Source organism: Meriones unguiculatus, chromosome 7 (genome assembly GCF_030254825.1).
Source record: "Meriones unguiculatus strain TT.TT164.6M chromosome 7, Bangor_MerUng_6.1, whole genome shotgun sequence".
Classification (NCBI taxonomy): domain Eukaryota; kingdom Metazoa; phylum Chordata; class Mammalia; order Rodentia; family Muridae; genus Meriones; species Meriones unguiculatus.
In genome coordinates this window covers 84,248,226-84,261,832 of record NC_083355.1, presented here as the reverse complement: position 1 = coordinate 84,261,832, position 13,607 = coordinate 84,248,226, and the positions used below count along the sequence as shown (strand labels likewise).

The 13,607-nt window shown below is 36.0% G+C and overlaps 1 protein-coding gene across 11 annotated transcripts in view; it reads right to left on the bottom strand.

Annotated features, from left to right (window-relative positions):
• Fut8 (fucosyltransferase 8) overlaps positions 1 to 13,607 on the bottom strand; it is a 216,266-nt gene that overhangs the window by 137,658 nt on the left and 65,001 nt on the right. For 2 of the 11 annotated variants that reach the window (XM_060387709.1, XM_060387701.1), the window contains exons 3-5: positions 12,518 to 12,588; positions 10,487 to 10,586; positions 5,587 to 5,679 (exon numbers count right to left, since the gene is read on the bottom strand). The exons of 2 other annotated variants lie outside the window; for them this stretch is intronic. The gene's annotated coding sequence lies outside the window, so the exon portion shown is untranslated. Of the gene's footprint in view, positions 1 to 4,794; positions 5,020 to 5,586; positions 5,680 to 10,486; positions 10,587 to 12,517; positions 12,589 to 13,607 lie in introns of all 11 variants that reach the window. 7 more of the 11 variants (XM_060387711.1, XM_060387708.1, XM_060387705.1 and 4 more) reach the window with 6 other exon arrangements.

The window sequence follows — 13,607 nt, the reverse complement described above, 5'->3', positions numbered from 1 at the left end:
CAATAGAGACATAACTAAGCTAAGCCCTGTAACGAGCAAAACCTTGACAAAGTCTAAGTGGCAGTGGGCTAACATATTTATTTGGTTTTTAATGGCAAAGGAAAGATAATATTAACTAGGGTTTATAAATGTTTTACAGTATTGAAAAACTTTTATTCATATTATCACATAATGTTCACAATTATCTGAGTCTACAGACTACCACTCCAATTTTATAGTTGGGTAAGCTGTCCCATGCCTTTTATAACCCAAGACTGATTTGAGAAGCTTGGTCTTCACACTACATTTATGTTGCCAATCAAATATATCTGCGTGCAAGTGTCTATGTATACATAAACCTCAGTTAGAGAAACTGTGAATATATAACACATCTCACTTCAGTTTATTAATTGTATCACTTTACATGTTTTTGTGTTCACGTGTGAAGAGGCCAACAACTGATAATGTGGGTCTTCCTCAGTCACTCGCCACCTTATTTTTTGTGTATGTGAAAGTGTGCTGTGTGTGCATGTGTGTCTACGTATGTTCGTATGTATGTATGTGTTTGTGTACATATATGTGTATGTGTACATGTGCATGTGTGCACTTGCCTATGTGTGGATGTCAGAGGCTGACCAGAATATCTTCCTCAATCTCTACCAATCCTCTGTCTTAATTTTTGAGACAGGATTCTAATCTAACCTTGAATTTGACATTTTTTGATAGACTATAGACTATAGAGTCCCTGCGAACTGCCAGTCTCTACGTCCTAGTGCTGGGGTTCCAGCCACCCAAAGAAACACCTCAGTTTTTACATGGATGCTAAGGTTCTGAACTCAGGTCCTAATGCTTACATAACAAGTACCTGACCCAATGAGCCACCTCTTCAACCATAAGAGCACCACTTTAAACTGTTTTCATTCATTTGAGGCCAAAGGCACACATGACCAGTGCAGATTTCTCACTTATTTGAATATTATAAATTAACTGCATCAGTAAACACAACCTGTTATATTATTGCATATAACTATGAAAGTAAGACACTCCTGATAGAAATCTTATTGATATAATTATGAGTTTGTACTTCATAACTAGGCCAAATAATTTCTAAGATATTAGCAAGTTTTGATGAATTAAGAAAATGTTCTGTACTCATGTATTAAGGATAACTAGTAAATTTAATATGCACATGTAACTATGTGGGGTAAATACAAAGAAGAAATGTGAAAATGTGATGACTATCTAAGCAGTCAATGAGAACTGAACTTCAAAAACATCTCTCTCTTCTTCTATCCTTCCTTCCATATTTTCATCCAGTTGGTTTCACCGTAGTATGGAAAGCAGTGAGTTTCAGCTAGAATTAAAGGGATATCTTAATTCATGGTACTACTTTTGCTTGCTTCATCCTGTTTTTCTTATTTTAATAAATACTAAACTATTCCTTTCACTTAGAAGCACCAAGCAGAAATGAAGATTCCCATAAATTCTGTAGCACTACTTAATTTTAGAGATAGTTGAACTCAAGAGGATGTGCTTAAGAGATACAGATTTGTGGATATGTTATTCTAAAATTGAACTGACTTAATATCTATAGGACTCTTTAAATAACAGTACTTTATAAACCATGCTCGACTTTTCTCTAATATTTTATTTATAATTTCTTTTTCCAAACTGAGGCACTTATGCTTCCCAGTGTTTCTTAACCGGGAAAGCACACCATTACAATGTAACAGTCAGCTGAACCGGGAAAGCACCATTGCAATATGACAGCTGAACCTCTGTTACCCTTGGAAACTTAACCTTCACTAAACTATTGAATTAATGATTTCTTTTTTTTTTTTCACTTGAAAATTTCAATCCATCTCATCACAGGGAATTAACTAAAGAAGCATTCTGAAATAATGACTTTCTAGTTTGTTTAATTCAAAGAATTACGATATGAATGTTTACAGTCATTCCATCTGTTCTGGAAAAAGGTTAGGATAGTAGCAAAGTTAGGCACAGTTATTTGCTAATTAAAGCACTAGTTATTTGAGTTGACTCAACTGTCTCTGAAATGTGTGAAAAATACAATTTTACATTAATGATTAAATTTAAATTGATTGCAGAATAAATTCTTTTCACTAAGAGAATGATAGGATGCACATGCTTCAAATTCCAACACTAGGGAGGCTGGAGCAGAAGCACCACAAACTCCAGGCCACCCTAGTTACATGGTCAGATCCTGTCTTCCCATTGTCCTAGCATAGGGAGGGAGATGCAGCTAGAAAGAGCTAGAGCTGCATCTAGATCATGCTCAACTATATGGTGGCTATAAAGCCGGCCAGTAATACAAGAGCATCTCAAAACAAATAAATCAATTCCATGGAGAGAAGGATGGAGATAGAGAGGAAATGAAGAGGAAAAGAGGAAACTGAGATAACTGATTAGAAAAAAAATCTGTCCTTTAAACACAAAATGCAATTGAGAAATAGCAAAAACAAATTTTGGCTGAAAAATGAAATAATGAAATCTAATTCTCTATAAGCTAATAAAAATATAATAAAATCACAAAATTCAGGCATTTAATAAATTTCTCAATTTTCAACAAACGCATTTTCAATTATATTCACACAGCAGGGACATTTTAAACTCTCTCTTAAATTGTTTCTACTTTAAGTATGATTTACTGCTATAAAAGGTCCTTATAAAGTACACAGGTAAGTGATTTTTTAAGTGATTTCTTTTTCCTAATCTGTACCTTTGTATATGTTTATTTTCTCTTTTCAGTCAATTTTCTCTCTTATTGGCAAACACCAATCTGGCTTATTTACACTTAAATACAAACACACATCTTGCCAGGACTAAAGACCACTGCTGCCCAGCTTAGCCAAAACACATCCCCTTTTCTCTCATGCTTAGTAATACATTGTTAATTATTTCACCTCAATTTATGCTGCCAGTGCTTTATGACTAATGGAGAATAGAAATAAATAATGAGTAATAATAAATATATACTATTTCACAGCATCTCAAGAGATAGGAAAAATTTCATGCAGCGTATTCCCACAATTGTGTCTAATCAGATATTTAAAATTATTTCGAATACAATGTTAAATTGTTTTATGATAAAAGTTCAACAATTTTCATAAAGAAAAGGTCCCATAATAAGTTAAGAGTTATAGTTTTTGTTATATTAAATTCAAGAAGAGAAGAGAGAAAGAGAAGAAGAAAGAATGATCCAAACCAATTCACAGGCAGTGATCGTCAGTGAGACACAGAAAAAGCAAAACAAGATCAGCCATTATTGTACCGACCTTAAGTTATTACAACCACTGAATGGTAATTAATATTAGATCAAAAGCAGCTAAGACAATCTTTACAGCTACATGTAGAATAGCAGAAATATTGTTACTAAAATACATTTAATTTAGGCAACATTTTAAAATTAATTTTTTCACATGACATTTTGCACTCAATTTGCAATAGGCCAGATCCATTGCTTGCTGAGAATATCGTTCTCCACTTTAAAATTGTTAGGAGACCTTTACTTTTACCCTTAAGGAAATAAGAATGGTCAAGAATTCCTTTCTAGCCAGGGATGGTGGCATATGTCTTTAATTCAGCACTCAGGAGGCAGAGGCTGATGGATTTCTGTAAGCTTGAGAGTAGTCTACACTCCAACACTTCAACACCTTTCCTGGTGTGCCTGCTTTGCTCTGGAACTCTTATTGCCATCTGACATACTAAGTCTCTATCTACACATAGAATATAAACTCCATCAGACAAATAATTTCTGCTTTTGTTTGCTGATTATTATTCAGTCTAGAATATAGCAACCACCTAATAAATAATCTTGAATAACAACAAATAAATGGGTGCAAAGAAGAGAAGTAGAAGAGTGGTTTGGTTGGATGGTTGGTTGCCTAACACTGATGGGATCAAGAGCTGCTGCTGCTTGAGACCAGTCTATAAGGAGTCTCTGCCTACCCACAGTTCCTACTCAGGTAAAGCAAGGGAAGCCTCACGCAGCTGAGTGGCAGCATGGTTACATAGCCAATGACCTTGTACTCGCCATACTCCATCCTCACTCTCCCTGGCTAGTTACAGAATGGAGCCCAATGCTCAGCTGCTTACAAGATTTTTAATCTCTAGAATTTCTTTTTTGTTCTTTGCAAGGCTGCCTGTCTCTCTCCAAAGCATTATCCACCTGTTCTTATATGTTTATTTTTCCTATTACAGCCTTTGGCATATTAACCATAGTCGTTTTAAATTCACAGCATGTTCCACTGCCCTGAGAGTGTGGTTCTGATCCTTGTTTTTTATTAAATGATGGGTAGAGGAGAGCGACATACATTTTATTAGCACTGTGTGATTTTTAGCCAAAGTCCTTTGGGACGTACTGAGTAAAAGAAACCAAGAGGCCTTTAGTATCTTGTCAGCGCGTGGAAGGAGGGAGCAGAGCCTATGATCAGGCTTTAGTCTCCCACTGCACCAGTGCCCAACAATGAGCTCCACAGGAGCTTCTCAGCTTCCCTCTGCCTCCTACAGAAAACAGTGGCTGGAACACAACTGGGAGCTTCCCTTCCCCAAGGTCAATGAGGCTGTGGTTTTGGGGGGTTTTTGTTTTGCTCTTTTTCTTTTTTTTTTGAAGACAGACTTTGTTAAGAACAGAATTCTCTGGGATATTTCAAAAACGATTACTTCTTTTTCTTAAGCTATAAGAATCTGACTTTTCCCCTATGATAATATTCACTCCAAAGAACTGGCTGAACCCCTGGAGGAAAAGACCCAGGAGGATAGGGAGTTGGGGAGGGAACTCTCAGAAGTTTTTACCTCTCTGACAGGTCCACTACAGCCTTCCAGTAATTTTTTGCAGAGACCGATAGTCCAACCAAGGGCCATGCATGGAGATGACCTAGAACCTCTTCTCAGATGTAGTCCATGGTAGCTCAGTCTCCAAGCACCCCTGCCCCCATACTTCTGGGTCTTTTCCTCCAGAGGCTGAACTAGTTCCTTACAGTGAATAACAGCATAGGGGGAAATTCAGATTCTTACAGCCTAAGAAAAAAAAAGTAATCGTTTTTGAAATATCCCAAAGAATTCTATTCTTAACAAAGTCTGTCTTCAAAAAAAAAAATGCCACTTTTTATTTGCAAAATATAAAACATATTTCTGAGGCCCAACATTCCCCAAAGCCCAAAGAAGGTCAATATCTAAGTAACACTGAGACTAAATACTACGGCCCACAAACAGATTCAATTATGTCCATTTACATAAGATAACGAAATAAAGCACACGAAGACAAAGTAAGCGACCTTCTAATGTCTACTGGTTATATGCATTAAAGTCGGCCTTTTAGATAACAGTGGGTAGGTAAGAGACAAGGCAGCCTAGCAAACAGAACACAGAATACAGTCTCCGCTCCTAAAAGTGCATGACCAGTTTCTGTGTCCTCTACACAGCTGAACTAACATAGTCTTAGTGGACTCCCCTTAGTAACAGTGGCACCCCATCAACAAATAATGGTGTTTTCTGAGTGAAAGTTTCTGATTTAAAATTATATATATCTATACATATATATATAGTTACAAAGTTACTTCAATACTAACTGAACATGGCACTTACCTTCCTTCCCTTAGAATTTAAATGTTCAAGAAAACCACACCATATTGCACAGAAGGGTATTATTGTTTGAATCGGTGTCTTGAAAATGATTAGCTGTTCAAATGAGATTTAAAAAAGAAATACTAATTATCTAGAAACATACTTTTGTTCTTAACACGAAGCACATCTTAACATGCTTCTTAACACGAAGCATATCTCATGTTATAGCAGTCAATTTAGGTATTTATTTTGAAGTATGGAGTGTAAAAGACGGCTTTTTTGAAAGCAAAGTCTACAGAAATAGTTAAAAACACTCATACAATTCCTGATCACTAAAAGTGAGCAAATTGAGAAAAAAAAATCAAATCTTTAAAGTTTTTATCCTTCATTATTTTTTCCTAAAAGGAGCATGAAGGGTTGTCAAAGGCAAAAAGGCCACACAGTTTAGAGGTGGGAGGGGGACCCATGTAGTTTCAAGGACAAAACAAATTACACTCTAGAATGTATTTACAGCTCTTCGTCTAGAATTCAACTAACACAAACTGCAGCAATATCAGCCAAGCTAAGCAAATTAAAATAACAGTAATTTTGACATATTATCTTCTATAAATATTCAAATATAGATGCTTATGTGAACATAAGGGTCTCTACAAGCCAATCAAAATGTTTTGCTTGGGATCCTAAAATTGAACTCACTTTTTTATCCTCCTGTAGGAATCCCCTTGAATCCTTAACTCCCTATGTAACACTCCCCTCAGTTAAATTACCGCTCTATAGTGCAAATTAAAAATTTTAAGGTCATGCTCACACATACACATCAACAGCAAAAGGAAAATAGCTAAAACCTTTGGTTTATAAAGGCACAAGGAAAGCTGCAGGAGAAACACCAGAGCCTTGAAGGCCGGCAATGAAAGGAGAGAAACCTTTCGTTCAGATGGTCAGTTGGGCATGCTTTTGGCACTACTCTGTTAACAAGTAAAATTAAAAGGCAATAAAGAACTTCATAAATGTGGAGTTTTCTTTTTTATATGTGTGTGCTTGTGCTTAAAGTTACACTAGTGGGGAGATCGAAGGATGGAATGAGATATCTTCCTCAATTATTTTCTACCTCATTTTCTGAGACGTAGTCTCACACTGAACATAAAACTCATCGATTCAGCTAGGCTAAGCGACCCATCAGCTCAAGGGATTCTCTGGTCTCCACATCTCTAGCACTATTATCAAACAATTTATCAGCTGAGCATCTCCCCCACTCCCTAAAGTCAAAACTGTATTTATTTGGGTGAAGACTTTATGTTCTCAAAACTTTAATACTTGCAACTGTTAATGATAGGAAAATGCTGTAAGTGTGAAGTTCAAACCAAATATACGTGTTTGAAATCTATAGACAGCCCTATCATCAAAAGCAGTCAGTAGTTAAGAATACTAGAGGCCTTAATTAAAAAAGAAAAAGTTATCTGGTGCATTCATTTCAATATGACCCTATACTTAGTTAGTTTCCCTTAAACAGAATTACTGAAAAGCTTTAAGACCTTCCAGGAAAACGGTACATTATAGGCATGTCTCTGCTCCAGGACAACATCAAACTATTAATGAAAATTCACTTATACCCCTGTGGCAAATTGCTCAAAACACTCCTAGTTAGAAAAACCTGTAAGAACTTCTTACATCATATCCAACCATACAAACCCCACATGCAACTGAAGTCCAGAGCCAAACCAGTGATTTTCAAGCCAGGAAGGGGAAAGAAAATTTTGGCTTAGGAAAAAATAATGTGCTTTTCTCCAGTTTAAAATAATTCAAGAGTCATACTAGTGACAGAATGACATCAGCACTCTTATATCTGTAGCACACACTCAACAGAGAAACAGTACAGACAGGAAAGGAGACCAGAGGGTAAATCTGAGTTCAGCACTGCCAGTATTTTTTTAAATGTTTGATATATACACACACCACTACTGAACATGGCACTATCTTACAGAGAAAACTGCTGATAACAACCGTATTATTAACTGTATTTGGGAACTAACTGAAATCCCATGTCACAGGACACGCTCTCCCCCGTTAGCACTCTGCTTTTGTTTCTAACAGCGTTATGGATGAGTGCCTGATACAAGATGTGCTTTATAAAATACACCAAGTGGTACATTATACGCTTACATTATAAAATATAGCCCTTGCTGTGTTTATACTTTATGCTTATAATATACCACTTGGTATAAATTATACTTATACCACTTCAAAATCTATCTTTAAGAGTATCTCCATAATCAAATAATTAAAAAACTGATTATCTCTTAAATCAATTCCTACAATTACTTCTACAACACAACAATTATCAACCAACAATTATGCCACCAACCCCTGGGAAAAGTAAAGTAAGTTAAGCTAAGATTTTTCTCAATAAAAGGGGTAACATAAATGAGTGCGCTTGCATCGCTCCGAACTTCTAAAAATGTTCTTTTTCATTTGTAATTATGAAAGGTAAAGCTTCAATTCTGATCTGACCCAACGGTCCTTCAGAAAATACTGAGGAAGATTAAAGAAGTAAAATGGAGTTTCATGATTTAAAAAAGAAAAAAAGAGCCTTCTAAAAGTTTTAATAATATATGTGAACTCGAACGTGATAGAATAGTTGAAGTTCTGAGATATAAATAACAACAGTGTACTAGCAAATAGGTTGAATTTAAAATATGCAAAATTATAACTTGTATATAAGGCAGATTATTACTAAGAAATTTTAGCTACATTCAGTCTGAGCATGCTCCTAAAAAGAAGAGACGTGAACAAAGATTTTTTTCATTAACAATGACAAAACTTTGGTGACCTAGTTTGAGAATGAACAGAACTACAAGTACTAAAAATAGAGTTGCTTAACCCATAGGAATAATTAAAGATGCTGGAGTCAAAAAGATTTAGGGGCTAACAATACCAATGCTAAGAATAAAATGTATTCTTCTAAACACGGAATTTTAAAGTTATGATTTAAAGCAATTTGAGTAAAAATTTACTTTAAAAATCCAGAACATGTAAGGTCTATGCAAGGCACCAAACAGATGAAACTTTATTTTCTAAAAACATAGTAAGACTGCTCTGGACACCACCACCACCAGCACCACCGAAAACCTCAAAGGAGGCACGCTCTCAGCAGCCAAAGCAAGTCAAAAAACACAGAAGTAAAGCAAGCCTCCTCTGACTCTTTCACTTCTGAACACAACTAATAAAATGACCCTGACCAAAACACCTGAAAATTTCCATCCCTTCTTATTCGTACTAGTTATGTAAATTAGCACTTGTTTCGTCCCGCTGTTGGCACCAGAGAATACCTTCTAACCCCAGTGACACTTCTAGTGTCTTTTCAATCTGCCTTCCTTTCCCACTACAATTTCAGACTATGTTACTTGAATAAATGACTAAAATATATTTATAAAAACATAAAAATATACTCTAAATAGCAAAAATTGCTAATCATTTAGTAAATATTAATATTTAGTGACTGATATGTGATAAATACTAGCTGAATGGATAAAGTCAGAATCATCCCTATCCTTAACATAAAAAATCATGTTTATCACGTGAATGTAAAAGTTGAACTTTTATTTTTATTTTTACTTACGTGTGTGTGTGTGCATGTGTGCACACGTGGCCAGGCTGGCCAAGGGTGTCAGATCATTTTGAGCTACCTGCTGTGGGTGCTAGGCACTGAACTTGGGTCCTCTGCAAGAACAATACATGCTCTGGAATGCTGAGCCATCTCTTTAGACTCCATGATATATAAATGTTTAAATGGAAAATAAAAGAAGTCTCACTTCCATTATGAACAAAATGTAAAACGTAAGGCAGTAGAGAAAAATAACAACTTAAACATCCCTAGATCGTTTTCTTTCTGCTTGCCTGTGTATAATGCTGGGCCTCGCATGTGGTAAGCAAGCACACTAAGACTGAGATACATTCACGGTCTGGAACCATTTTTAACCCCAGAAAGACTAGAACGATGATTCTCAAGTTTCACAGTGAATGGAATGACTGAACTTGCAATACTATAGAGGCTAGCAGGCATGTCCAGCCTTTTGACATTATAACATGGTGTTTTCACCTATAAAGTCATATGCTAAAACATGCCTGGGCTGCATTCACGGTCATTTTTGGCTGCGACTGGCCTGTAGGCCACAGACTGCATAAACCTATACAGTAGTTTGATTAAGAAAGCCCCCCATAAGCTCATAGACTTGAACGCTTGGTCACCAGGAAGTGGCACTATTTGAAAAGATTAGGAGGTGTGGCCTTGTTAGAGGAAGTGTGTCACTGGGGGTGAGCTCTGAGATTTTCAAAAGCCTAAGCCAGGCCCAGTGGCTCTCTCTTCCTACAGATCTGGATAAAACTCTCAGCTACTTCTCCAGCCCGTGTGCTGCCATACTTCTTGCCATGATGATGATAGGCTAAACTTCTGAATCAGTAAACAAGCAACAACTAAGTTTTTTTTTCTTTTGTAAGAGTTGCCATGATCATGTCTCTTAACAGCAATAGACCACTGACTAAGACAACCTGGTATTAGACTCTATGGCCAGAGACACTAATCTGAGTTCCTGAAGACAAACCCCAAACTAGATTTTAGCAAGACTTCATGGTGACTGTTATGCAAATTAGTATTGAATACACTTTAAAAAAAAAAAAAAAAAAAAAACTGCACCTGCAAAGTACTGTCCATTTCCAAAGTAGTTCTATAGTTCTACCTGAATACTCACTTCCATTTCTTGTTAGCCTCAAATTCTGATTAAGCTACATGGTTGGAGCTAAAATTAAAAACTAACAACAACAAAAAACAATTATACATGCGTTACTAACAGTCAGGAACTTTTACGCACTCTATTAAACTGTATTTAATTACTTTTGCTTGCATACTGGGCGTGAAGATACATACCTGCACTCCCAGAACTTGAAAGAAACAGGAGAATCAAGAGTTCAAGAGCCTCCTTAAATACATAGGAAATTCAGCCAGGCCTGGCTATAAGAAGTCCTGTCTTAAAGAGAGAAAGAGAGAGAGACGGAGAAGGAGAGACGAAGGAGAGAAGGAAGCAGGATAAGAAGGTGGGTGTCACTTATATCATTCATATGGTATGTAACAGTGACGAAAATACATGCTTAATAAAAGTAGATGCCATTATCCAATCTAAATCCTAAGTCTTATAGTCCTAAGAAGCAGTTATTTCCTACTTCAGTTTCCTAAACGGAAAAACAAAAACTTGCCCAAAGTCATGGGTAGAGTTAAAAAGGAAGTGATGGATTCCATCCCTACCACTAGGAGGAAGGAGGAGAGAGAGACCCAGAATGTCTCTAATAGCAACCAATACCTGGACTCCTTAGAGATCCTCCTAACTAAATTAACACCCACAGACCCTCAACTGGCAGAAAGCCTAAATATTTGGTAAATCTTGCTCTATTTCTTCTTACCGAGGATAAAGTATGCCCCTTTCCAGCACAAAGTGGACACAACTTCATCATAGTGACTTCAGCACCAAATGCCCCTCCAGTATACAGAGAGAAAATAAGGTATCTATCCAGAATTAAAATTTCATGCATTTTTGGAAGTTTTTAATGCAACTTTTTAAGAGCATAACAACTGCAATCAAACTTTTTCCCTTTTGCTAGTATATGAATGCACCGTCTAATAAAAAAAGCCAAATACAGTCAATAAGCATATGATTTGTAGCTAGTCTGAATTGAATTATGCTGTAAATATGAAATACATATAGATTTCAAAACTTTGGTGTGGATTTAAAGGTGTACAATATCTCACTGATAGGATATTGATTAGTTACTAGTTTGTATTTCTTTTAATGTGTCATATTAAAGTTAAAATGTATGGCTTATACTCAGATTCTATTGGACAGTGCCAACTATCATGCTTTCATGGTCAAACAGCATCATGAAATCTAGCAATGACAACAGTCAGACACAAACTCCTTATTTCCTAAAATGTAAAGTATAATCACTTACCTGTTTCCAAATTCCTTCCATTCTATTATCTTCACCTAGCCTTCAAATCTTGAATAAACTCTAACATTTGACTTCCTCCATTCCCTCCCATATCCTACTCAAATAACTGACCTAGAAATACTAATTGCTCTCTAACAAATATTATATTTGGAAAAAGAAAAAGAAAAAAAAAAAGTCCAAAGAGGACTTCAGGTTATCTTGAAAGGCAAAACTCTGGCAATGTTAAGGCTTTTGTCTACAGATTCAAAGAGTCAAGCATGGACCCTGCCTCTGTCAAAGCCGTTTCCTAATTTGTACAGATCACTCTTAAAATCAGTTCTGTGTTATTACAAGATCACAGAAGCATCAAAAGAGTATCTGAGACTGCCATTACCATCATCACCTCCCTTTCTGTCTTGCTTCCCGAATCTACCATTCCCCTTTCTATTCCAGCTTGTCCCATCAGCGTTACCTCCTTAGACAAGCCTGTAGCACATCTGGTAATACGTCAAGAATACAAAACCACAGGTAACAAAGGAGATCATTTGGGGTTGCTACAACAAAAAACTCCAACCACCAGAGAGATCATAAAAAATGGTTCACATCACATAATTCAAAAGGTTCTTTACTATATGAAGCAGTCAATCCACATCTGGAATCCCATACAGCTGTATTTCTGAAGTCACTTCTAATCTTCTGTGCCTGTCCAAAGTATTCAACTCAGACAGTAAACTCTGAAACCTGTCCCATAAGGAGTACTCATCAGGTCTAAGATGGTACACTCTTTATGACATCTGGCCTGGCTATTAACTGCTGCCTGCACACATAAAACTTTAACAAGCTCCCAACTATTAGCTCCTGGAAAACATGAGTTCACGCACTTTGACCATATGGCAATCTCAAGTAAAAACAGGAGCACATTACTTATTAGCCCAAAGTATAGAAAGCATCTTTGTTGAAAGCTACAGATGCTTACCTTGTCACTTGTGGCAAATCAAGTCTGACGGTCTTAGAGCAGATTCAAGATTTCAAGTGGTAGCTTGTTAACTAGAACCAAAATACAGGAAATCTAAACTTCTCATCACTTTTCATATTGTGCCATATGATGCAGACATATACATTATATATTATTTTCTTTCTCTTAAAAGCAAAAACGGTATCTTCCTGAATTATAAAATCTATGCTACATATAACATATTGAATGCTCAAAAATTTGTGCTGGACTGAATCTATTGTTTTAATAAAAAAAATATTTCCCTCTGTTTCTTCAGTTCTTAAAATGATTCCATAGTCACAATAATCATATAATTTTATATTTTACTAAGTAGGTGAGGCTCAGAAGTCTAACTATATAACTCCCTTTTTTTCACTTTTAATAAAAATTTTTAATAAAAATGTTAATAAAAAATCTATTAGTCGAAGACTATCTTCCTAGTTTATAGATGAAAAAAAAAATTTCACAATACTGCACCATACCACATCAAAAATAGTCTCCAGTGAACAGGAAAGGAAGGAAAAGATGGTCAAAAAGAATTTTTGATAATAAGCTAAATCTAAGATCATATCATTTTTCTATCTTTTTAAATTCTTAACGTTTAATTCTTGTAGTATCTAAGATAATAGGGAAAGTTAACTTGCTGTCCACTGTCACTCCAGAGTTTGTATTTAGAAAGCACTATAAATCCCTGTTTAAATTCACTACCCTTCTCTGTTTCTTCGGGTGTCGGGTGTAAGAATAAAGTTTATCTACATCTTTGGAATTAATATCTAGAGTTCCTGAGTGTAACAATTTAAACGTTTACCCTTCCATAGGTGGGTATTACTTTAATATGTGTGTATACTTTGTTTATTTACTTGTACTTGAAGGTAAGAACCGAGTCCTCTACAGCACTGTGCCCTTACCACTTTGACCACAGAGTTACAAGCACACAGGCATGTTACACATGCTGCCACAGAAGGCGTACAACTGTTAACTTTAACAGAAAACTTCAAACTTCCCCCAACTATGATTCAGCATTAAGTTACTACAATTTTGAATCAGATTCTAAGCAGATAATTCTGTACAA